We start from the raw sequence: 26,677 nt of genomic DNA, 5'->3' as shown, positions 1-26,677 counted from the left end.
GGCCAAGGAAGGTGCATTTATCATGCAGCCAAACAGGTTGATATCAACCTGCAATTCCTTCCAACCATGCCAATGGCAAGTGCTAAGAGGGGAAGAAATTCCTGGTCATCCATGTGATAAAAAGAAAGTTGGAGTACCTCCCATGACTATTCATAGCTTCAGACTACAACATGCATGTAAAAGTGCATGTTGTCATAGCAATTTGGGGCAGAGTTTTCAGGTCAGCTTGCGGACGAGCGCCTGACCCGCTTGAGCATAAACTAGCATGTGACGACATCAGGTGAGCATCCCGCACTCACACGATATTTCGGTCAGCAGTCAAACTCAAAAGTCGGAAGCATGCCCGCCAACAATTAAGAGGGCAATTAAGCCCATTAAAGTTGTAATTGTCTCCAATTTTTCATGGTCCGTCCAACCTTACGGTTGGTGGACAGGTTAATCAGCCAGGCAGCCTTTACATTTTTCATGAAACCTCAACCAAGGGCGGATGAGGTTTCCATTATTAAATTTTTAAAAATTAAAATCTATAGACAGAATTTTTATAATGTATATGTTCAAGGGACTGTTTGTGAAGTTTGGACATTTTTGTTCTGATTTTAAATCTTCATTTAATACTTTTGAAGTCTTCAGATCCTTGAGACAGCTCTCTGCCTTCAGGGAGCTTTCATTCTGCGCTCACTACACCCACGCTTAGGTCAATGCCTGCCCTCCTCCCGCCCCCACCTCAGCAATGCTGAGCATTTCAATGCGCTTCACTGGCCGTTAATTGGCCAGCCAGCGTGAAGTTGCAGTCAGGGGCTGACCGTGGTCAGCGGTCCGTTCCCTGGCCACTCCCAGGCCCGTCGATCGTGCCTGCACATCGACCTAAATATCCTGCCCTTGGAACTCCCTGAATGAGCCACAATCGTTGGTCAGAATACCATGAGAGCTGCCCTCCTTTTCTTTGAAATGTGCTAAGGGAATTTTTAATGTCCAGTTGCGCAACCAGGCATGGCCTTGGTTTAACAAGTAATCTAAAAACAGCATTTCTGACAATGCAGCATTTCCACAGTACTGCAGTGAACTACCAAGACTGTCTGGTCAAACCTCTGAGTGGGACTTGAGCCCATGATCTTTGGACTCAGCAGCAAGAATGTGACCACTGAGCCAAGTTTGATACCGCAAGGACAATTATTTGTCAATCACTATGACTTCATAGTATAATAGTTTTACTGTATGTCACTGGTGTTGACTCGAGAGTGAATTTTATGAACTCACATTCTTACTACTGAGCTTTGTGTCATAGTAATATTCATCAGGAATTCAGGGAAGAATTTTTCCGTTGGCGAACAAGGGTAGGGCCCGCTTGCCAATGCGTAAAATGACACGCGGTGACATCGGGCAAGCGTCCCTATTAACGCCATTTAAAACCTAATTAATTCAATTTAATGAGCTGCCCATCCAACCTTAACGTTGGCAAGCAGGCGAACAGCCCAGACAGCCTTCGCGTTTTTCATGAAACTTCATCCACAGGCGGGATGAAGTTTCATGAAGTGTTTTAAAATCTAATAAAAATTTATACTTTTATTCTTTGACATGTCCCAGCTCATGTGATAGTGTCACATGAGGGAACTTGTTTTAAAAATGTTAATAACCTTTATTTAAAACTTTAGCACCGAAACACATCTCCCTGAGGCACCTCCGTGCCTCGGGGAGATCTCTGCGTTCTTTCACACGTATGTGCAAATGAGTGCAGGGAACCTCTCACGCAATCGGCCCCCGCACCTCCCCATCTGCACAGGGAGCACACATCGCTTCCGGGCGAGTGTCACACTGGGCGGGCCCCTTAATTGGCCCACCCACGTAAAATGGCAGCGCGTCCCCGATCAGGGGCACCGATCGGGCTCTCGGCCACCCCCCGCACAAACCCCTCCCCCCCCCCACGATGGGGGGAAATTTCTGGCTTCCGTCTTCGAGGTTCTCAGGTCTGCAGGATTTTGAGCCCATCGGATAATCTCATAAAATAATAAGTAGTCATTTTAACTTAAACAAATCTGCTTGATATGCTTTTAGTTTAAATACTCAGCAACTTTCTAATTAGTTAGTTTTACTATACACACCAAGCTAACTGATTAACCAACCTTTAGGATAGGATCCAAAGGCAAGTCATGATGCCATAACTGATGTCTCTGATCTACTAATTATAATGCACGATTAATCATACATTGTTTTCCCAGTGTCTGTGGCATCCGCTAGCTGATAATACAGGACATTCACAAGGTGAAGTGACGTTTTTCTTTTTCAACAGCTGCCGTGTGATCTTGTCCCACATTCAACAGGAAAGATGCAAACATTAGTTATAGATTATCATTGAAATATAATTCCTCAAAGTTCCATTTGCAAAAACATTCTTTTAATAGCCAATAGAAGTTTAATGATAAATTCTGGATTTAGCTCTTCATAAAGAGTTGGGAATTTTAACCTAACAGAGTAAGTGGGTTTGAGGGTAGGTGAATGGTTAAACGTTCTCAAATCAACAGCACGTCTGGAACGCAGCTCAGACCGACCAACTTCGGATTTTAACTGCAGCACATTCAGCTAGATGTGAGAAACACTATGGAAAAGGCAAGTTGCTAATTTAAATATGGCAGTAGCTTATTAACAACTATTTTAACTAGGGTTTTCAGCTTTACCTGTAAATACACAGATTTCCTGGGTTTCCTGAAACTCACCAGTGAAAGCAAGTTGAGAACATGGTGACAACTGAGGGGGCAGAATAAATGACAGGCAAAAAATCCTCTAAGTGCTGAGACCCCATGCCTGCTTCCTTGCCTAAGTGAAAAACTTAAAAGTCCTTTGATCAAAGGATTTGTTCTGATATTGTGCTTTCGCTGCTTTGGAGGTTTCCGCTTTGGAGCTTTATGTGTCTGATCTACGTTTCCCAGCTGCTAACCTTCAGTTCAGTATGGGTGCTGCTTATGCAGTTTTACCTTGGACCTCAGAGGAGGTACAAAATGAACAGCAACAGCAGCAGATGCAGCACCTACAGGGACAGCAGCAGCCTTCTCTTCACTGACCCGTTGCTTCACAGGAGAGAGGGGGTGGAGACCCTGGAGCCTTAATCAGATGCAAAGGCTTCCACTTCATCACCATGCAGATGATGTGCAATTACAAGTGGATCATCATGCTTGTTTTTGTAAGATCCCCAGGGAGTTGCTATGATTCTTTCATCCTGCACCAATCCACCCTCCCTGAGCTCCTCCGACCTCAAAGCAAAGTTAAAGCCTCGCTCCTTAGAGACAAGGGTTACCCTCTGAAGACATGGCTGGTGATACCCTTTAGGAACCCCCACAATGAGGCCCAGAAGCAATCTAATTGAAGCTCCCTGACAACAACAGTGTCTTTGAATAAGCAACTAGAACACTGAAAATGAACTATATGTGCCTGGACAAATCTGGGGATGCCCATTTGCTGCGCTCTGCACAACATAGAGCAATAACGAAGCTTGGAGCTGCAGGAGGGAGGAGGTGCTGAGCACAGTGCTCTCTTCAGAGGAGGAGAAGCAACATGAGGAACAAGATGAGGAGGAGTGTGATGTGGTGGGGCACCAGCAGCGGTGCACATTGCTGCCTAGGATGCCCGGGATCATCTCCTCCTGGTGCAATTTTGGTAGATTAAACCAGTGCACCAAACTGCTGGCCATGATCTGAACTTACTTTGCCTCCCACAAAACTCTAACATAAAGCAGTCCTGCAATCAGCAAAATATTCGTCACCTATTCCCGTTGCTTGTCTTTAGGCCTTGTCTTACCATTCATCACAAGTAAAACATCAATTGCCAGGCAACAGGCGAAAAAGGACATGGGAGGAAAATAGAGCAAACAAAGAACTTTTAAAGTGTACAAAAAATGATCAGAAACTTAATGTAACACAGGGAAGAATGTTTCCTTCATCGGGCGAGCGTCCCAATGTCATCGTGCACTCACGAGAAATTTCACTCAGTGGGCACTTGCGAGAGGCAGGGGCACACCTGCCAACAATTAAGAGGCCTATTAAGGTTCTTAATCAATTAACGAAGTTACATTTTTTGCTGGGCTTGACCTAAATAGCCAAGTGGTTATGGTACAGGGTTTGTAACCCCAAGATCAAGAGTTCAAATCTCACAATGGCAAACTATGAAACAATGTAACTTCATCTGAAGCAGATGGAAACGGGTTTGTACTCGAAAGTGTTACAAGGCTGCACTTATAGCTTGGCCTAAATAGCCAAGTGGCTATGGTACTGGGTTTGTAACCCCAAGATCAAGCGTTCAAATCTCACAATGGCAAACTATGAAACAATGAAACGGGTTGGTACTCGAAAGAGTTACATATTTTGCTGCCCAGCCAACCGTTTGGTTAGCAGGATGAGTGAGTAGGCCAGGCGGCCTTTGCATTTTTAATGGAACCTTATCCAGGTCAGGATGAGGTTTCAAGCAGTGATTTGCACACCTCCTGCCCCCAGCCCAGCAGTACTGAGGTTATCAGCGTGTGTTTTATGCTGGCTGGACGGTAATTAGTCAGCCAGCATGAAATCACAGTTGGGGCCTGATCAACGGCAGCGGTCCATTATGCAACCGTCCACTGCCCTCACCTGACAAGGTCAAAATTCTGCCTATTGTGTTAAATGTCCTTTGCATAATCTCCAATCTTCAATCTCCCTCCAATCTCTCTTCCAACTCTTCCAATCTCTCTCCAAGCTTTCACAATGCAGCTAGAAGGGCCGCCAGAAATTCACACATGTTTTTCTCCAGCTCCAGGACTATCCTCTTTGTCAACAGCCACCGAACTTCAGCATCAGCATCCAGTTGAGCAAAGCATGGAGGGTCTTGATTCTCCACTACTGTATCTGCCTCACCACTTGACCCTGTGAATTGTGAGATACCATGTATGAACTCAACTATCTGTCTTGCCAGTCCCACCAAGATGTGTATATCTGAGCTGGTGGACAGTATGGTTGAGTCCTCACAGATTCTCAGAGTGAACGACCCCCTGTGAGGAGTCTTGAACCTTCTCCTGCATAACCTCCAGGTTTGTGGAAGATGAAAGACATGGAACAGAAGTGTCAAGGTGAGATGATATTCAATCAACAATATGTACATGAACATATTTCATTGGCTGTTTATATAAATCAACATGAGTGTATGTTGGATGCCATGTGGCTGCCTGATATTTAATTCTGTCACAAGGTAGCTGGGAGACTTTCATCTCTCTATCTTTGATGGACAGACACACTAAGACTTGTCTTATCTTCATTGCCTCCTCCTATGCAGCTGTCAAGATGAGGATGTGACGAGATGCCTAGACAGAGTGCCTAGACACCTCCTCACATCCACGTCTTGTAATTTTGAGGAGTGATGCGCAGGGGGAGGTTTTGGAAGGCTGAGCAAGGGGAGCTGGAGTTAGATGGCCATCGGGATGTACTTGAATCTACTTGCACTCACCTTTCCTGACCTGACTGGATCGTTAAATCTCTTCCAGCACTGTATCTGGGAGTGTGGTACCACAGTCCTGCTGCTAATCTCCGTAATCTCCAGCCTACTTGATCTCTTCGAGGCAGGTTTCCTCCTCCCATCACCAGGGAAGAGAATCGCCTTGTGAGCCCTTACAGACCACGGAGAGGCACCTGCAAAGTGATGTACTGCTGAGAATTTATTGATGCACTTTCTCCCTTTGTTCAAATTCCTAAGCAATCCTTCACCTGTCACCTCCATAGTGCCCTTTTAAATAGTTCATCTGAAATACATTCATTCCGGTGGCCACCATGCCTGCTCGTGCTAATTGATCGGAAATCCCGGTGATCAGATAATAATGCCGCAGTTTTGTTTAAAAGTCATTGACAAATGCGCTGCAGAAATATTTGGATTCTCCACGTGCTACCATGCTCCCAAGCTCATGCCAAGTTAAAACCCCCCTGTGCTCTCTTACAGTCTGAATCAGTTATTTATCTCCAAATTATTTACTGATAACCACAAATGTATGTTGCACGGCTTTAAGTTGAAAAGTCCAATCTTTGGCCTCTTTGGTTTGATTAGGTTCAGGTTATTTTGAATCTGTTTTCAGCTTTTTTCCTTCATTTCTTGACTGAAAAGATAGTGCAAACGGGTGCCACAAGGGATTATTTGTGGCATGTCAAGCACATGTGACTTCAAGATTTTAGACATTCCTGTGAAGAACTGGTTGAGAGAAAATGTGTTTTCCTGCTGTGCACTGAAGATAAAAAAAAGCCCAGACAAGTGGAGACCACACAGTGTGAAGCTACAGCAGAAAGCACTGCACTTGATTTTCCCTGTCTCTGTCATTGATGCTGATACGTGCACAAAGTCTGTCAACCTTATTGCTGAATTTTCACCATGGGGCAAGATTAAAGCCATTGTTATCAGACTGTTGCTTTTCAGAAAAACAGTATGGGAAAAGGTGCGCTGTAAGAAGGCAAGTTCAGCCATTTTTTTTTTGCTCACACCCTTTCCCTGCATGTGGCCAGGTTGGATTAAGTGAGAGTACTTAGGGGCGAGCTTTGTTTCATATTTTTTGAATGATCTAGCTTGTTGTGCAGCCCATATAGAAAGCAAATTACTATTCTTTAAACCACCTGGTATTTTGCAATGTGTATAATGCTAATGACCATGTTGTTAGTTTTCGATCTCCATGCAATCCTAGCTCTTAGAGACCAGCATAAATGGTACAGATCTCCAAACCTTCTTAATGGTAGATAGCAAAAAAGTAAAAACTGATCCATCTGCTAATTGTACTGATATAACTTTATGCAAATCAAAAAGATGAGGGTGTGCATGGTGGGTGTCAAACACTGGGGCTATAGACTTCATTTGCGGGGTCTCACATCACAGTGGTGGTGGTGGGGGGTGGGGGTGGGCGATGAGACAAACATCATGGTGGGTGGAGATTGATCGATCATGGAGGTCTGATTGTGTGAAGGTAAGCCTGTTCAGCCTGGAGGAAATACTCCTGCTCCTCCTGCCGCACAAGCTGTGCTATAAATGCACAGCTCATGCATCCGGCCCATCTCGCCTGCTTTTACCTGCCATGATTCCCAAGCTTGAAAATCCAAGCCACCATGATTTAAAGATTATTTTAAATGCTGTGAAAGTGGATGTTACTGAACCTCAAAAGACTTCAGTGGACTTCATCTCTTGAGAGCAGGCTGGTTATTTAATGCCCCTACCTCAATTGTCTCCATTAAGACTGGAATTGCACTGGTTAGAGACGGGTTGTAGTCGGGTTTTAAATTTAAAATTTTCTAACCTTCCACCTACCTGCAACTTACCTGACTGCGACAATTAAAATCTCACCTTTGCACTTTCCAGAACCATCTCCAGCTCTTCATAAATTATTATTTTAAAATAATTATAGAATTATTTTAAAATGTAGTGACTTGCTATGTGGGCAAATGTAGCAGATCTTTTGCAGACAACATAACTGTGTAAATATCAGTGTGAATAACGACCAATTAACCTATTTTACATCGGTTTTGGTTAAGGGTGGAATGTTGTCCAGGACACTGAAAGAACTCCCTTCTTTTTGTCAAATGGCTCCAAGACACATTTTCAACTACCTAAATGATCAAAATAAGCAGCTTAACATCTTATCCTATGAATGGCAAAAAGAATAATGAAACAGCCTCTGGAAGGAAACAACCCTGGAAGGGTTAGCCTAAATTTATGTTCCTAAGGAACCCATAACCTCTTCCCCTCAGAAATGCAGGGCTATTAATTAAGCTAAACTTACAAATCAAATGTGAATTAGACATTAATAATACACAAGTTGAATTTAAAAATTGCTTCAGTGGTTTGTAAATCAAAACAAAGGTGACCACTTGGCTGATTCGGAAATAAGCATCACAAACAAAGCATCCTGAGGGTTCTCTGGTTTAAAAAAATCTTCACAGCAAGAGCAACTTATTTGAGGCTTGGCCCCAAATGCATGAGAATCAAAATGGATGGGAAGGTAAGATCATACTATCTCCAAAGTGAAGAACAGGTTTGTGAAAATATCTTAAAGATATCCACAGACAAAACAGGCAAAAAAATAACCTGTGCAAAGACAAATAGAGGTAATGAGGATGGCATTGGAGAATAACTTATTTTAGCTTGGGAGGAAGCTACCAAATTACATGCCTCATGAAGTGATTTGATTTGAGTGGGCTTTGGATGGAGGGCAAGATTAATCAAGGGGACTGCTTTTTATATCATGGGACCGGTAAGCAGAATTGAAAAAGGGAAGGGAGACTCTTGAAGCTCTCCCAAAGCTCAGGTTTAGTTATATTATTTTAATTATCCATCTTCCTTCATCTATTCATTTACTGACAAGCATACGCTCCACAGATTGAACAATAGGATTTTATATTGCATTACATAGAATGTACAGCACAGAACAAGGTCATTTACATATGAACATATGAATTGGAAGCAGGAGTAGGCCACTCGGCCCATCGAGCCTGCTCCACCATTCAATACAACCATAGCTGACCTGATTGTAACCTCAAATCCACATTCCCGCCTACCCTTAATAACACTTCACCCCCTTGCCTACCAAGAGTCTATCTAGCTCTGCCTTTAGAATATTCAAAGATTCTGCTTCCACCGCCTTTTCAGGAAGAGAGTTCCAAAGACTCACTACTTTCTGAGAAAAAAATTCTCCTCATCTCTGTCTTAAATGGGCGAAGCTTTATTTTTAAACAGTGACCCCTAGTTCTAGATTCTCCCACAAGAGGAAACATCCTCTCCACATTCACCCTGTCAAGACCCCTCAGGATCTTAAATGTTTAAGTCATGTCACCTCTTACTCTTCTAACTCCAGCAGGTAGAAGCCCAGCCTGTCCAACCTTTCCTCATAAGACAACCTGCCCACTCCAGGTATTAGTCCAGGAAACCTTCTCTGGACTGCCTCCAATGCATTGGCTTTCTTCCTATTTGGCCCAAATGGTCCATGCTACATATTGGCCTGGATATCAGCATAACTTTCTGTGCTCTTCTTCAAATTGCTCTGTAGGATCTTTAAAGTCCACCTAAGCAGGACAGATGGACCTAAAGATTTAACATATCTTCCGAAAGACAGCACCTCTAACAGTGTAAGACTTTCTTAATACTGTACCAAGCTACTTATTCATCAAGTGGGATTATGAACTCACAATTCTCACTCAGGGATAAGAGTGCTACCACTGAGTCAAGGCTGACAACTCCAAGTCACTGCTCAAATCTTTCTTCAGGAGTTCAACCCAGCGATTGGCACATCATGGCACCTATATGTTGAGGAAGGCTGCTATCTGAGAACTAATGCTTCGTGCAGTAATTTCAGGGTGTTCAAAACACCCTGCAAATTCTGGCAATGACCATGGAGGAAACCAATACACTTGAGTACTGCAATGTATAATTCATTTACAGAACAACAAATCATGGAACAAATGGGAACTCCGCAGCCCTTTCTGTTCCTCATTCCATCACAAAGATCTTCAGGCCAATTACATTTAATCTCTTGAATTCTCTGATTAGGACTGAGATAATTGTACAATTATACTGGTGAAGCAACTTAGTGCCGAGCCTCACAAATTTTAGTGGTTGTCAGCTGTCTGTCCACATGCTGTTCCCTGGAAAAATTAAGTGAGAATTCAGCAGCTGTGGCAAGGCAAGAAGAAATTCATGCATCTTGGGGCAATTCCATTTCAGTCTACTTAAGTGATACAAGAAGGGCCAGATAGGTCCAACCAAGCAGCCAGTATGATATCAGATGTGGCATTGGCAGTTTGGGGTCTATCTCCTGGCCTAATACAATGAGATAGATGGACATAACCATCAGAAGAGTCCATAGACATGTAGCAACCACTGTCTAGTTCACTGCTGCTTCAAATACTAGTGCCATTCTGAATTAGCATAAGGCATCATATCTTTTACGATGCTGGCATTAAACTGAATATTTGATATCTACAGTCACATACCATCAGCAAGTTGAATAAAATTGAGTTAAGTTCATGAATAACTTGGAATCATTAGCACAGAATATATCGTTCATTCATACATTTCATTTCAATTGGTTCTTGGTAAAACTACTGTCAACAGCATTCCATGAGGAAAGTGCCAAAAGAAAGAGAAAGTGTTATTGTCACCAGCTAGATATTTCATAAATACTGACCGATTTGGCAAATATTCACCATTGCAGCCACCATCAGAGGAATCAATGCACATCCAACTAGAGAGAAAGGAATAACTCAGACACAGTCTCCCTCCTGTGCGCCGTTAAGTAGTAAAGGCAGGTCTCCTGGCAGACCTGGATAGCTCTGCCAAGGTTTACAGCACTGGCTGCTGGGGTCACAGTAGGTACAAACAGAATACATTTGATGTATTTTCATCTATAGAGCTCATCATCCTTTCATAAATCCTGAGTACAAGAGGATTTTCCATCCTCAGATATTTAGTTGCTGCAACTGGCAGCAATAATATCACAGGATAGTCAAGTGGGGAAAAGTAGTGCAACTTTAAAAATGCACCAATAAACAAACTGCAATAAGAAACAATATGGCACATCTTTGAGAATCCAACTCAAAGGCCAACATTCCGCCAGAAGCCAGGAAGTAATATATATATATATATATATCTATATCATCCTGGCTACTTTATGAACTTATTACTTTTTTAAAAATGGACAAATGGCTGGGCTGATAAAATGGCTGCTGCTGATCACATGCTGGAAGAATCTAAGCTGTTCCAATAGACAATGGCTACCCCATCATCCTGGAATGTGACTTGTATTGTATAAACATTCCAGCCAAGCCAACACAAAGGATTCGATACGTCTGCACAAACCAGCTATGGACAAAGGTAGAGCTATTTGTGACTCCTAATCTTCAATATTGTGCTAATGGCCCCACCATTACCTGCTTAAAAACACAATGCGTTTCAACCAGGCACCACGTTAGCTGAATAGCTCGACCTATCACATGACTAAGACTTGAGCTGTTTGAGTTCCTTTAAATATACAGCTCTTGAATTTGATCTTCAATTCCTGTTTGACCTCAGAAGAGAAGCAGGACCTCAGGCAAGCAGCCTGCTTCTGTCTACCATTTTACCATTCAACAGGTAGCAGCCGAAAGAGCTCTGTCCAGGTCAATGGCCTGGCCCTCATCTACACTGTGAAATACTAGAACCTTGGAACCTCTGTATCTGTGCTTTCAAGACTAATTCTTCTCTATGTGCCTTCTTCCACAGTGGAAGTCCTTGCTTCTGGAAAGTCGGAGCACCCTGTAACAGTTTCAGCCTGTTAACCTCTCAAGGAATACACCACTGAACTTTTGATTCTGGACTCTGGACACATGTGAAAGCATAATTCTTATTTTTAGTGTGGTTTTTGCCCTGAATCCCTTTCTTTCCCTTATCCCTCTTTTATTGTATGAATGCAAAAAGGGATGGCATTGTGAAACCCCTTCCCACGTTTTGTGTGTGTCTCTAAAATAATCCAGAAGGGAAAAAAAGAGTAAAAACTGGGAAATAAGAATACTTGTCCAAACTGTTTTTTCCTTCTGGGAAACTACCCCTCTTATTTTACTTTATCTCCAGTTTGCTGTGGGATTATTAATAGAGGATTGGATAACTCCAAAGCAGAAGGGTTAGGAAAAATAATCCACCACTTGTAAAAGGAGAATTCAAAAACTTAAAACACCTTTCTGTTTACGGATGGGTAGTGAGGCGAGAAATCAGGGCTGTTTAAATTATTCCTCCTCTGGTCGGTAATACCAGATTGTGCCTTCACTCTGGTGTTCATTTTACATGGATGTGAAAAGCTATTGGTCTAATTCCAACAAATAAAATCTGGGAAATTGCAGCTGACAGCTATTCATTTGAATTTCCATGGACTTTAGGGATTTAAGGAGATTCTTACATGCTTTACACAGGATCGATCACTTTGTGTCTACTTTTGAGGCAGCAGAGAAAATTTTACATAGTACAAATAGAGTGGGAAACAGATTTGTGACCTGCTCACCTGCTTCTCCAAAAAGTGGCACTTGTACTGTTCACACATCTGGCCAGAAAATCCATTCTATGTATTGTAATTTGAAAAGGAAATCCGCATTATAATATAAAGGACGACAATCTAATTGAAAATGAAAATGCTAGAAATACTAGCGATGTCTGGCAGCATCTATGGAAAGGGAAATAGAGTTAACAGGCTGGATTTTCGTCCTGTAGGTGGGTAGCGACCGCTGCATGCCCGCCAAATGAAATATCACGCGAGTGTGTGATGACATGGGGACGCTCACCCATGATTTTATGCCTGTTTGGGTCAGGCGCGCGCCTGCTGTTGGAACATAAAATTCGGTCCAATATTTATTTACACAAGATAGAGGTTTCAAGTGCTTACAGTTTCAGCTATTGATGCCTTAAAACATCTGGATTATTGACACTTTTATTGCACTGTAGTAAAAATGAGTTTTTTTTTTAAGAAAACCTAAAGTTATCTAGAGTAATGACTGTTTTTAAAGCTTTTTGTCACCGTAGGGTTCATTGATTCTATACAGTGTATAGTAGGTGAATGGGTTTGAAGTGGAATAGCTTGGCATGTGGTATAAGGGGCCCTAGAGGTTAGTTGGGAGTCATACTTTGCCAAAGGGGCTTGAGGTATCATTGAAGTTAGTTGAGAGGCATACCTTGGCATACAGAGTATGAGGGGTCATAAGGGGTCGATGGGGGAGGCATACCTTGGCATGGGGGTGCTATGAGGAGGACCTTTTAAACTTACCCTTCAAAAGGATCCCTCATTCAGACTATGGTTCACGACTCCTCTGATATGCCATAAGCCATGGTTCTTTGAAAAGCTGGCCCGAGTCCATGAAAACTGTGGAGGACTAGGACATGCCTATCCCTGCAATGGAGCTGGCCTCGTTTGGAGTGCAGGTTCAGGATCGCCACCCAAACCAGCTCACACCTTTAAGCGGCACTCCCAAAAATGAGAAACTCAGAGAATTGTGTCAAGAATCCCAGAATTGGGACCCACCCATTATTTTTAAAAGACTCCCAAATCACCTTGCCTCGGTCAAAACCCAGGCCAACATTTCAGGCTGCTTTCTTTTTCATGTTTAACAACAACTTTAACCACAACAAGAATTGCATGGCCATCTGTTAGAAGTTTCTTTAATATTTATTGTTGTAGGAATCAACTGCTTTTATCCAATTTGCTAGGTACAAGACAAGGCGAAATTGAGGTTTTCGGTTCAAGCAGAAGTGCTGCAAAAGTGAACAGGAAACATTGTTCAATCCTGATAACAATATAAACCTGTGCAATGCATCCCTTTGTTTTAAAAACATAGAGCAGTACTGTGTAAAGCAAAGCCTAGCGCAACCCAAACCGCCAGCACAAACAGAATGAGGACCAAAGAGAAATGGCAGGGTGCAATTTTCTGCTGGCACAAATAGCATACTAGCGTGCCAATGGGACCATTGAAGACAAATGTGTTTACTTTCCTGCTTGCTAGTTTGAATTAATTCTACAGTTCAACAGCTGTTAGAGTCAATTAGCTCCCAGTGAGTTGACTTGTTCAGCAGACCTGCTCTTACTTTGCATTTTTACACATTAGATCCACATGCTTGTATTTATGATGCAATCATGCCAAACGCTGAGAATTCGGACCTTGGTTTGGGAACCAGATTTCAGGCAACTAAAGCAAATTGTCAAAAGATTACCAGATTTGAAATGAGGACTAAGAAGAAAAATAAAGTCAGTAAATAAAGTAACTATTTAGCAACACGTTTATATTGAAAAGAAGTTGGAACAGAAAAAAAGGAATGTGCATAGGAAAGATGTGTCTCACATAACCACATTCCTTGAGGGGGTGGGGGTGGGCAGGGTTGGGGAGATTCTCCCATTAGAACCATAGAAAGATTATGGTGCATAAGAGGCCATTCAGCCCATTGTGTGTGCAACAGCCATAAAAAGAGAAAAAAGAAGCAAACTGCTCATTTTCAGCTGCACTTTCCAGCACCTGGTCCGTAGCCTTGCAGGTTGCAGCACATCAGGTAGATATCCAGGTACCTTTTAAATGATTTGAGCATCTCAGCCTCAACCACCAATTTAGTTCCAGATGTACACCACCAAAGTTAGACTGGCCAGCCTATAATTTTCTGGCCTATACCTCTTACCCTTTCTAAATATTGGTACAATGTTCGCAAACCTCTAATCCGCTGGTACCAAGCCTGTACCTATAGAGGGTTAGAACATGATCCTCAAAGCATCCATTATTTCCTCCCTGGCTTCCTTTAACAGCCTGGGATACAATCCATCTGGTCCTGGTGATTTATCCACCTGCAAGGATGACAGTCCCTCTAGTACTTCTTCTCTCATTATGCTTATTGTATCTAATATTTCTTCTTTAACTAGAATGTCTGCATTATCTCTCTCCTTAGTGAAGACAGACAAAGTACTCATTGATAACCCTGCCCACATCCTCAGCATCAGTGCACATTTTATGTACATCTCTGACAGGCCCGACCCTTTTCTTAGTTATTCCTTTGCTCTTAATGTACTAATAAAACATACTTGGGTTTTCTTTGATTTAACCTGTCAATATTTTTCCACATCACCTCTTTGCTTTCCTAATTTTCCTTTTTACTTCACCCCTGTACTTTCTAACTCCTCTAGATTTTCTACGGTATTAAGCTTTATGTGACTGTCATGAGCTCTCTTTTTCTGCTTTATCTTACCCTCTATGCATCTGGATAACCAGGGGGCACTAGATTTGGCAGTACCACCCTTTTTATTCTTGGGGACATGTCTACACTGTGCATGTAAAATCTCGCTTTTGAATACCCCCCACTGATGTGACAGTTTTTCCTTCTAGTAGCTGTATCCAGTTCACTTTCACCAGCTCATCTATCAGCTTTGTAAAATTTGTCTTCCCCTAATTTAGAATTTTCACTCCTTTTCTGTCTTCATCCTTTCCCCCAGTGATACTAAATCTATCTGTATTATGGTCACTATCTCCAATATTATCCCCCATTGCTACTTCCACTTGCCCAGCTTCTTTTCCTAAGACTAAATCTAGAATTTCATGCCCTCTCATTGGACTTGTTACGTGCTGGCTGAAAAAGTTCTCTTGAATGCAGTTCAAGAATTTTGTGCCCTCTGTGCCCTTCACACTGTTCATAGTTGAAGTCTCCAATTATTGCCCTATGTTTTTGCTCTCAGAAATATGCCTACATATTTGCTCTTCTAACTCCCTTCCACTATTTGGGGATCTATAATACACTCCTAGCAATGTGACTGCCCTTTTTTTTATTTCTGAGCTCAACCCACATGGCCTCACTTGATGCTTCATTTAGTATATCATACCTTCTCACAGCTGTAATTGTTTCTTTAACCAATAATGCGACACCCCCACCTTTTTTATCCTCCTCTCTATCATGCCTGAAAACTCTATATCCAGGGATGTTGAGCTGCCATTTTTTCCCCTTTTTAAGCCAAATTTCCATTATAGCGATGCTATCCTGCCTCTTTGTATCTATCCAGGCCCTCAGCTCATCGGCTTTATTTACTATACACCATGCTTTTACATAGACACCTTTTAACACTGCCAAATTCCTGTGCTGTACACTTTTTAACCCATCTTTCTGTGTTTCGGAGTCACCCACTAATTCTCCATCTCCAGTTCCCTGCTCTGAATTTGCCCTCAGGTTCCCAGCCCCATGCTAATCTAATTCAAATGCGCCCCAACAGCACTAGCAAATCTCTCTGTGAGGATATTCAACCCAGTCCTGTTCAGAAGTGGACCGCCCAGCTTATACAGGGCCCACCTTCATCAGGACTGGTCCCGATGCCTCCTACATCAGCTTTCCTGCCACGTGTTCAATCGCTCCAATCTTCTATTTCTATACTCACTTGCATGTGGGACTGGGAGTAATTCTAAGATTACTGCTTCAGAGGTCCTGCTTTTCAATCTCCTTCCTAGCTCCCTGAAATCTGCTTTCTGGACCTCATCCTCTTTCCTACCTAACTCATTGGTACTAATGTGGATCATGACCTCTAGCTGATCACCTTCCCCCAGGAGAATGTCCTGCAGCCACTCCATGACATCCTTGACCCTGGCACTAGGGAAGTAACGTACCATCTTGGAGTCACATCTGTTGCCACAGAAACGCCTGTCTGTTCTCCGAACTAATGAATCCCCTATCACTACTGCTCTCCCCCTCTTCTTCCTCCCCTCCTGTACAATAGAACTGCCTGTAGTGCCACAAACTAGGCTCTGCATTCCTCCGAGGAACCAATGCTCTCACCAGTATCCAAAACGGAAAACCGATTGGTGAGCAGGATCCCAGGGGATTCCTACACTACCTGTCTAATTCGCTTGGACTGCCTGGCAGTCACCCATTCCCTTTCTTCCTTTAGGCTCCTAAGCTGCGGTGTGATGACCTCTCTGAATGTGCTAACCATGTAGCTCTTAGCAACGCGGATGCGCCACAGTGACTCCAGCCATCGCTCAAGCTCCGAAACCCAGAGCTCAAGGCTCTGCAGCTGGTGACATTGTCAGGAAGATATAATAATTTTTATAATGTTATTTGGAAATTATTGTAAAGTAGAGTAATAGTGGGGTCTATGACTATGTGTGTGTGTGTGTGTGTCTTAATTGAATTAAAGGTGGTGCTAGTCTGAAGGCTTTGATGTATCAGAAAATAAGCTAGGTTTGAATGTTAAATGGGTAAACATGGGGGAAGTTTTAGAATGTGAAGAATAAAGGGAACATTTGCATTTTTAAATAAACCAGACTAGCTTGAATTCAAAAGAGGGGGTGAAATGTTTCACCTAGCCAGGAGAAGTTAAGAAGCAGTGTGTTTATGTTTCTCAAAGGTTACTTGTAAAATTAATACCGTGATAGATTTTTATTATTAGAAAAATTAAGTCCAAAGACATAGTGAAACAATGGGAATTTGCATTCAAAGGGGAAAATATGTATAAAGGATAGAAGACTATGTGCAACGGAAGAAATTCTAAGATCTAACAAGTGTGAAAAGCCTCCAGCCTCTGTGCCCAAACTGCTGTCTACAAGGAACTGACGCTGAGGAAAACTCACTTTGAATTCGACTGTTCAGAGTATTTTGTTACTTTGCCTGGGTCTTTTAAAATCTATGAGCAGAATTTTGCCCTCATCGGGCAAGCTCAGCGGGGGTGAGCGGCAGCCGACGGGAAGCTGACTGCCACCCGCAATCAGGGCCTGACCATGATTTTATGCTGGTGAGCCAATTAAGGCCTTCTCAGCATGAAATGCCCACTGTAATGATCAGTGCTGTGTTTGGGGGGAGAGGGGGGGCGGAGGATGAGCACAGAAGTTCGCACATGTGCGCGGGTGCACACAGGAAAGCTCCCTGAGTCACAGAGCTGCCTCAGGGAGATGAAAATTTTGAACAATGAAAATAAAGAATTTAAAAATGTTTAGAACATGTCCCACATGTGACTCTCTTACATGAGCAGGGACATGTTAGAAATTAGTTTCAAAATCATTAATTTTTTATTATCACTGAATGAAACCTCATCCCGCATGTGGATGAGGTTTTGCAAAAAATCCAAAGGCCACTTGGCCTTTTCGCCTGGCCACCAGCCATAAGGTTGAATGGGCAGCAAAAAATTTAATTCATTTGGTACTTTAATGCCTTAATAGGCCACTTAGTGGGAGCACTGCTGACTCCCATGCATGCTCGCTGACCAAAATATCGCGGGAGTGCATGATGACGTTGGAAACGTTTTACGATCATTGCATGTCATTTTACGTTCATTCGAGTTGGGTGTGTGCCTGCCTGATGAGCGGAAAATTCTGCCCTATGTGTCTTACTGTTGCCTTAAAGGAGGTGTGACTGGGAGTTAGATTCATAAGGGGAGCTAGGAGTTATTATAGTTGTAATTTGAAAACCTATGTATGTGCTTAAAATTGTTTTTTTATTTAATTTAGTTTTTAAGAAACCTTTAAGACTTGGTAGACTTATTACTACCGAATTCAAGGCATGCATCTCGAAACATACAAATTGTAAAACAGTTGTGGCACTGTTTCAAGTTTCCTTTTACCATTGGCTGTGCCATGACAGACACTTCCTACACATGTGGTCATCTGGGATACCGGTAGCATCCATGACTTCCCACATATTACAGGATACGTATTCCACATGACCAAGCTGTCTTGCCATTGCTTCAATTTACTTCCCTTATTAACTTTATTTTACTTTGGTTTACTTAAACTACTTTATTTTACATGGCCTTAACTTAACTTTACTCCTCTGTTGCTTGTGTTTCTTACTGAAATCTGAGTAGCTCTTTCTTTTAAGAAGAATGTGTTTTTCTAATTTTCAGCTACTTAAAGACCCTCCCTAACAGTAGTTTCTCACCAACCAATGAACTTGTGTTCCTCCTGTGATGTCACTCTTGGATGTTTTCAAAACTGAGCTCTGCCGTGCAGCTCTTCAACTTCTGGGCCAAGAATTTACGGTCCTGCCACGACGTGTCGCCCCCCAGCAGATGTGGCAAGCCATTTAAATCTCTGTCCAATTCAGTGGGACTGTAATATCCCACCAGGCAGGAGGTACCATAATATCCTGGCCCTGGTCTCCTGCAGGCTGAGAAAGATAGAGAAAGAAAAAGAAAAGGGCACCTCCTTCCCCTCCTTCCTGAACTCCCATCTCACCAAACTTGTAGTAATTCCACTCTGTAACAGTGCAATCTGTGATCCCCTGACATTGCAGACCCTTCTATGTTATTGCATCTTATCTTCACATTGGCACAGCATTGTAAGAATAAAATTGCATTTATAGAGCGCCTTTCAAGAGATAAAGATATTCCAAAGTACCTTGCAGCTAATCATCCAATGAACAAAGTTTGGGAGTGCAGCACTCCCTCAGTAATGCAGTGTGTTGGGAGTCCAGATTATGTATTCAAGTCTCTGCAATGGGACAAACAATCTTCTAACTATTAGCCCTCATTTCCAAATCTGAGAACCTTTAAAAAAATTTCTTTAGTTGACTGAAATACGGCTTCTGAACCAAAGCTCTAATTTTAGTGGTTGGCATGACTGCATCAAAATGATGAGCATGACTGCCTCTGATGTGTAAAAGTGCATCGAAGAGGTGCTCAGCTGATCAAGTCAATTCACTGGTAGTTAAATGAGTGCTACCAAGTGCATGAGAGCTTTGTAGCTCTGCACTCCTTCTTTCACTTCAGCACATCACTGCTGCCTGTCAATGGTCATTATTTTCAAGACAATGTTGCATTGCTTAATGTGAATCTTCAATTGGCCTTTATAATAAGACACATGCTTTGGCTACTATACGCCATTGATCCCAACAGGCTTGGAGAGGCTACCAAAGGCCACACTTGCTCTGTGTGTGGACTAGCCCTTATAATCTGATGATAAAAGGATTGATAACAAGAGAAATGTTTTTTTCATTTGGGCATCACTTGCTAGGCCAGGACTTATTGTCCGTCCCTAATTGGCTTTGTTTAGAGGGCATTAAAGAGTCAACCACATTGCTGTGGGTCTGGAATGACATGTAGGCCAGACTAGGCAAGGATGGCAGATTTACTCCCCGAGAGGACATTAATGAACCAGATGGATTTGTCTATGACAATGGTTTCATGATAATCAGGCTTTTAATTCCAGATTTTTGTTTAATTCAAATTTCACCATCTGCTGTGGTGGGATTTGAACCATCACCCCCAGAACATTACCCTGGGTAGCTGGAATACTCATCGGTGACAATACCACCATGCCATTGCCTCCCCAAAAATGCTTCTAAGATAGGTGAACTTCTTCACTGCGTCAAATCCAGTTTTACCAATACTGATCAACGATTCAAAATATAACTTTTCAGGAATTGATTTGCTTTAGGTTTTTTTGGATGAATTTTCAGCTCGTAGGTGATAATAGAAGCTGCAAACATATTGATCATCAGATCATGATGGCTTCCCCAGACAGAATTACAAGATTGAATGTAGCGTTCATACTGAATACCTGCACAAGCTGTTCTGTCTAATGTGAAGAGAGGAGAGGGTCCTGCAGGAACTAAAGGCTGTATTCATCATTATGACATAAAAGAACAGATAAGTGTGACTGCAGTAACTATTGGGGAATTCGACTTCTGTCTTTATCTGGTATGATTCTGAATCAAATCCTTCCCAAGCACCAGCTCCTGATTATAGTGGACAGTTAGCTTCCGGAATTACCGTGCAGCTCCAGGGCTAACTGAGGTATCACTGACAATGAGCTTCAAATTCATTGCTTGTCAAATTCAGGAGAAATACAGACAGCAAAACCTAGCCCTATGTATGGAATTTGTGGACTTGACCAAAGCTTTCAACATTGTCAGCATGTCTAGGCTTTGGAGACTTATGTGAAAAGGTGGTTGTCCATTGACCTTCTTGTCAGTCCTGAACCAGCTGAATGATGGAATATGTGACAGTGTCTATTGACAGTAGTCTGCCTGAAACAATCCCTGTTTTGATTGGTATGAAACAACCCTGTTCTACTCAAATGCTTTTACGTAACTGTGCTGGAAGATACAGAAAGGAATTCCCAGGCAGAATTGGGATATGAATCCACACAACTGGGAAATTGTTGAGCTATCAGGATTACAACCACTGAGTAAGATCTCTAAATTATACAAGAACTTCTGCATGCTGATGACTGCACACATGTGGCACATTCCAAAGAGAGCCTTCAGCTGATGATGGATAGATTTGCGGCTTTTGTGAGCAGAACAGGAGAATAAAGAAAAATCAGGAGGGTTGATTCTGTGATCTGGTACTCCCAGCAGGACATAGCACATACAGGGTGTACATCTCAGGAAACTGTAGGCTTGTAGACTGTGAAAATCAGTGACTGCCAGCCCATATGTACTGTCTGCAAGTGGAGTTACCCACTGAGAGGACTACTTCAGAGAATCTCGCCTGAGGTTACCATGTTTAAAGTACTTTTTAAAAAATCAACTTGTGTTCTAGGTGTATTAATTTTGTAGCTTGGTGTTAATTTCTGGGATTGACTTCATTGGAAAAGAGATGTAAAATGGGCTGATTAGCCAGAACCTGCTCATGCCACTGTTGAAGACCAATTTCACCCCCATGTTGTTTCAAGATGTGTGAGGGAGCATTAAGCGTTAATGGGGCACACGGATTTCTTTTACTTCGTTCCCTGTGTAAGTAGTATGAGAATTTGATTAATGTTGTCGCATATGTTGACCATATTTATTTTTGGTCTTTTCTATAGGGTTAGTTTTGTGGGATGAAGCTACCAGCATGGACCTTTACGAGAAGGCAGTACGGGATGGAAAAAAGAATGATTCTTATTTATGCTCTCTGCTAAAAGTGGAAACTTTCAGTGAAAATTTGCAGATTTCATTTCACAGAATTCCAGAAACTTTACTGTGCAGAAGAAAGCCATTTGGCCCATCAAGTCTGCTCTGGCTCTTTGAAAGAGCATTCTACCTAGTCCCACTCCCCTGCCTTATCCTCGTAACCTTGCACATTCATTTTTTTCAGGTAGCAATCCAATTCACTTTTGGATAACTCGATCGAACCTGCCTCCACCACCCTTTCAGGAAGTTCGTTCCAGACTCCAACCGCCCCCGGGTGAATCTCTCTCTAGTACTGTAATACTGTCTTTAATCAATATTGCCACTACCCCATCAACCACCCCCGTCCCCTTGCCACCACCTTTTCTTCCTTTCCTGTCTCTCCTAAACATCTCACACCCAGGAATATTTAACGCTCAGTCCTGCCCTTCTTTGAGCCAGGTGTCTGTTATAGCAATAATATAGTTCCATTTGTCAATCTGTGCCTGCAGTTCATCAATCTTATTAACCACACCCCATGCGTTCACATACATGCACATTAGGTTTTTTCACTTTCCCTCTTATTCTGACCCCATCTAATGACTTACTATTGCCTGCTCTAATTCGATCAAAAGCTACAAATATTCTATCCAGCTTGATACTACCCTCTGATATATCCTTCTTATTATTTGATACTTAACTACTTCCCACTACCAGTTTTTCTCCTCTGCATTCTGAATTTCCCCTCAGGTTCCCACTCCCCCTACCAATCTAGTTTAAACCCTCCCCAACAGCACTAGAAAACCTCTCCGCGAGGACACTTCTTGTACAGGTCCCACCTGCCCAGAACCGATCCCAATGCCTCAGAAATCTAAAGCCCTCCCTCCTACTCCATTTCTCCAGCCACATGTTGAACTGTTCAATCGTCCTATTCTTATGCTCACTAGCATGTGGCACTGGGAGTAATCCTGAGATTACTGCTCTTGAAGTTCTGCTTTTTAACTCCCTTCCTAACTCACTAAAATCTGCCTTCAGGACCTCATCCCTTTTCCTGCCTATGTCATTGGTTCCAATGTGACCCAACACCTCTGGCCATTCACCTTCCCCCAAAAGAATGTCCTGAAGCCGCTCTGTGGCATCCTTGACCCTGGCACCAGGGAGGCAGCATACCATCCTGGAGTCACATCTACAGCCACGGAAATGCCTGTCAGCTCCTCTTACTATGGAATCCCCTAGTATAGCACTTCTGCTCTTCCTCCTCCCCTCCTGTGCAGCTGAGCCACCTGTGGTGCCACAGACTTGGGTCTTGCTACAGGCCTCTGAGGAACCATCTCGCTCACCAGCATCCAAAATGGAAAGCAGTTAGAGAGCAAGGTAGCCTCAGGGGATTCCTGCACTACCTGTTTGTTCCTCTCAGATACTCTGGCAGTCATCCATTCCCTTTCTGCCTGTGTACTTCTTAGCTATGGTGTGACCACCTCTCTAAATGTGCTATCTACATAATCCTCAGCCTTGCGGATGCACCAGTGACTCCAGCTGCTGCTCAAGCTTTGCAACTCGGAGCTCAGATTTCTGTAGCCGGTGACACTTCTGGCAGATGTAGCCATCGAGGGTGCTCTCAGCTTCCAACCTGCCTCTGCTCTGCTCCCAGGTAGGAAAGGCCACGATCCGATCCAGGATTCTATTTATGCTGATTCCAACTCCCGACTTGCCTCTGCTCTGCTCTCATTTAACATTTCATAGGAAACTTTATTTTGTTTGGGGGGAAAAAAGTGAAGGAATGTTTATAATAAAATGAGAAATAGATTACAAGTGGTCTAGTCTTACAGAGGCATAAAGGGCTAGAAATTGGTCTGCATTTCTTTTGGGACATGATTTGCAAATTGCCTATGCCTGTTAACGAGGAGATAAACAACATATAAATTTCTTGTAGCTTCCTCTTTTAAATGATTGAGCTTGCAGTCCGCATGAACAATGCTGCTGGCTGACTGCATGATCAATAGGGAGTGTAAGAGTTAGCCTGCATCTCTTAAAGGCAGTCTGCTTCTTTTAAAGGGAAGCTACACTGGATAACAAAAGGCTGTTGCAGACTGATATTCATGGAAATCTGAGCAAGAATATGGGGCACCGGACCAGGGAGAGAGCTTCCAGGTTCACAGTTATTAGCGACCAAGGCGGACAGAAGAACATGTTTTCACAGGTGATCATCTGGTCAAGTCAACTCACTGGTAGTTAAATGAGTGCTACCAAGTGAGCCAGAGCTTTGTAGGTCAAAGCCCCATTCTCATTCTTTTGCTTCACCATGCCATTGCTGCCTGTTTGTGGTCAGGTAAGAGTCAACACTATGTCATTACTTCCAAGAGGCTTGGACGGACTAAACACTTGCTCTCTGTGTGTGACCCAGCACTTTTGTCATCAGATAATGCACTTCCTAGATAAGTGATATTCTTCACTGCATCCAATTCAGTTTCAACAATCGTGATCAACGGTTCAAAATATAACTTTCCAGGAAGTAATTGATACATTTGCTTGAGTTTTATTTGGATGGATTGTCAGTTCGTAGATGTTAACAGAAGCTGCAAATGTATCGATCATCAAGTGATGATGGCTCCCTGGGGCAGAATTACAAGATTGAATGTAGAGTTCATGCTGAACACTTGCAGAAGCTGTTCTGCTTAATATGAAGAGAAGAGGGGGTCTTCCAGGAACTAAAGGATGCAAACATCATTGTGATGCAAAAGAACAAAGAAAGTGTGACTCCAGTAACAATTGGGCATTCTACTTTTATCTATATCTGGCTAGATTCTGGAACACCTTCCAAATGGAGCGGGAGCAGTTAGCCAGGGAGGTCTCTGCATGGAATCTGGCCTCAGAGGCCCTAGCAGCAGTGTCAAAAGAAGTCTAAAGGCTTCGCATGGGTGGGTAAAGGTCATCTTCACATTGTTTCTCCTAACCCCACCCCCCCCCCCCCCACCAGCCTTTCATACTGCTGACTCACCTAACACCACTCCCTAGCACTTAGGACTCACATGTAATTTTCATAGACTCCACCTCACACTCACACAATTTCAGGGCTGCAAGGCTCATACTGCCTCTTGCTGTTTCCACATACTTACAGCTATTGACAGTTGAATCACCCCTACATAATGAAACACAATCATTGACATTCTTCCCTCTTTCTTGTAGGACATAGTTGCACATAACAGGAGCGAAAGCCAGAGAACAAGCACAAGCCTCTATGTCTTCATCCACTAAGCCCAGTGGAGGCAGCCAGGCTGTAAATCATGGAACTTGCTGCGACAATGGCTGTGGCATCCAGCACCACCAAGAACGTTGAGGATGAAGGTAAGTCACCGATTTAAGCTCCTTCACAACTTGCTCCCCACCCTCATCTCAAGACTTGGCATGAAGTGAAAGCTGCAGATGGTTTGACCATGAACTATCACCTTCTGTCTCCATCTTCAACCCAACTATCGCCTTCTGCTCTTATGCTTTCAGCCGCCCAAGAACTCCTGCCTGGATGGTTACATCACATCCAGGAGGAGAGGGAGAGAAACCCCACACTAGTGCTGAGGAAGCTTTGCCACTTGATCTGACACTCGCAGCCACCAGCTCAGATACTGGCACGGTGTGAACGTTAGAGGCTAATATAGAGTCAGGATATGCATATGGTGGGGGTGGGGGGATTTTATGGGGCCTGCAAGAGTAGGAAACATGGTGGGCAGTTTGACTTCATTCGGCAGGAGTTGAAATTTCTCTTTCCTGACATAGGGTTCAAATTTAAAGATTAACTCAGCAGTTCATTTATGGTGGGTCAAGCCTCGCGCTGTCCTGTGGTGTGTTCCTACTTGTAATAGATTTGCATGCCATGAATACTCATGCTATTAAAACTTCTAGTAATTGAATCCTGCCTTCATGACAAAGTCAGCGGTACACGAAAATCTCATGACACTCGGTTCACTTCTGTTTAAAGATGGCATGCAACAGTCGGCTTTATGTAGTTTTGTCTGAGGTCAGTGGTTTTCCTTATTTATCTCTGTGGTACAAGGAAAGCGGGCAGGAGCATGGCAGCTTGCATGAAGGCTTGTTACCAGTAAAGGTGAGTAAATGGGGAGGTGAAGGCATGTTGGGGGGGAATGGGTTGCATGTAGTGGGGTCAGGGGCAAAGAAGACTGGAAGAGAGATCCAAGAGAGGACTGTGGTGGGGCTGGCAGCATGAAGGAGTAGAAGTGGGAAGGGCCTGGCATCCTGTTTATAGTTGGGGGTAGTGGGAATAGTCAGTCAGATAAGAAAATGAGGGGCATAAAGCGCGGTGCCAGTAATGTCTACACATGGATCCATCTCACAGTGCTGGCTGGCAGAGTCTTTACAGGGCTGTGAGTTCACCTACAACATTTCAATTATCCCTGCTGGCAATGATCTTGGACAATGTCCTTTACAATCCCTGGACGGGAGGCCCACTTGAGTCTACAAGTTCAGTCATGTTGCAAGTACAATACTGGACACTAACATGAGCATTCAACAAAGGGTGAATGCAAAAACACAACACTATTCCTTCAACACTAAAGAAATGTCCCTAACTCCCGTGTACTCATCAATGCATGCCAACCATGATGTGTGCCAGTACACCTTGCTCTCTGATTAAGCTATTCTCAACAAATAACAATGATCACATAAAGTGGAAGCAATGTAATGTGAAATGTTTACAAGTGAAATTTAAATTTGAAAAACACCTGTACCACTTTTGTGCTCTCAAGTCTTATGTGTAGAGGATACAAGTAACACCTCAGAAGCAGCTGTGGGTCCACCTACATCACATGGTCAGCAGCAGTTCAAGAAGGCAGCTCATCACCATCTTCTCAAGGGCAACTAGGGATGGGCAGTAAATGCTGGCCCAGCCAGTGAAGCCCACATTCTTGAATGAATTTTAAAAATGCTATAAACCAGGAAATGGAAGTGTGGAAGGAAGTCAGGAAAATTACAGTCACCAGAGAAGTGGAAATTGTTGGAGCTGCAGGCTGACAAGAGCCCAGGTCCTGATGGACTTCATCCTAGGGTCTTGAAAGAAATGTCCAGTGAGATAGTTGATGCATTGGTTTTAATTTCCCAAAACACCCTAGATTTGGGAAGGTCCCATTAGATTAGAAGATAGTAAATGTAACTCAATTATTCAAAAAGGGAGGGAGACAGAAAGTGGAAACTACAAACCAGTTAGCTTAACATCTGTCGTAGGGAAAATATTAGAAGCTATTATTAAAGAAGTTATAGCAGGGCACTTGGATAAGCTCAAGGTCATCAGGCAAAGTAAAAATGTTTTTGTGAAAGGGAAATCACGTTTAACCAACTTAATGGAGTT

The sequence above is a fragment of the Carcharodon carcharias genome, chromosome 6 (genome assembly GCF_017639515.1).
Source record: "Carcharodon carcharias isolate sCarCar2 chromosome 6, sCarCar2.pri, whole genome shotgun sequence".
Taxonomy (NCBI): domain Eukaryota; kingdom Metazoa; phylum Chordata; class Chondrichthyes; order Lamniformes; family Lamnidae; genus Carcharodon; species Carcharodon carcharias.
The sequence above is the reverse complement of the archived record's forward strand: the minus strand, read 5'-3'. Positions refer to the sequence as shown.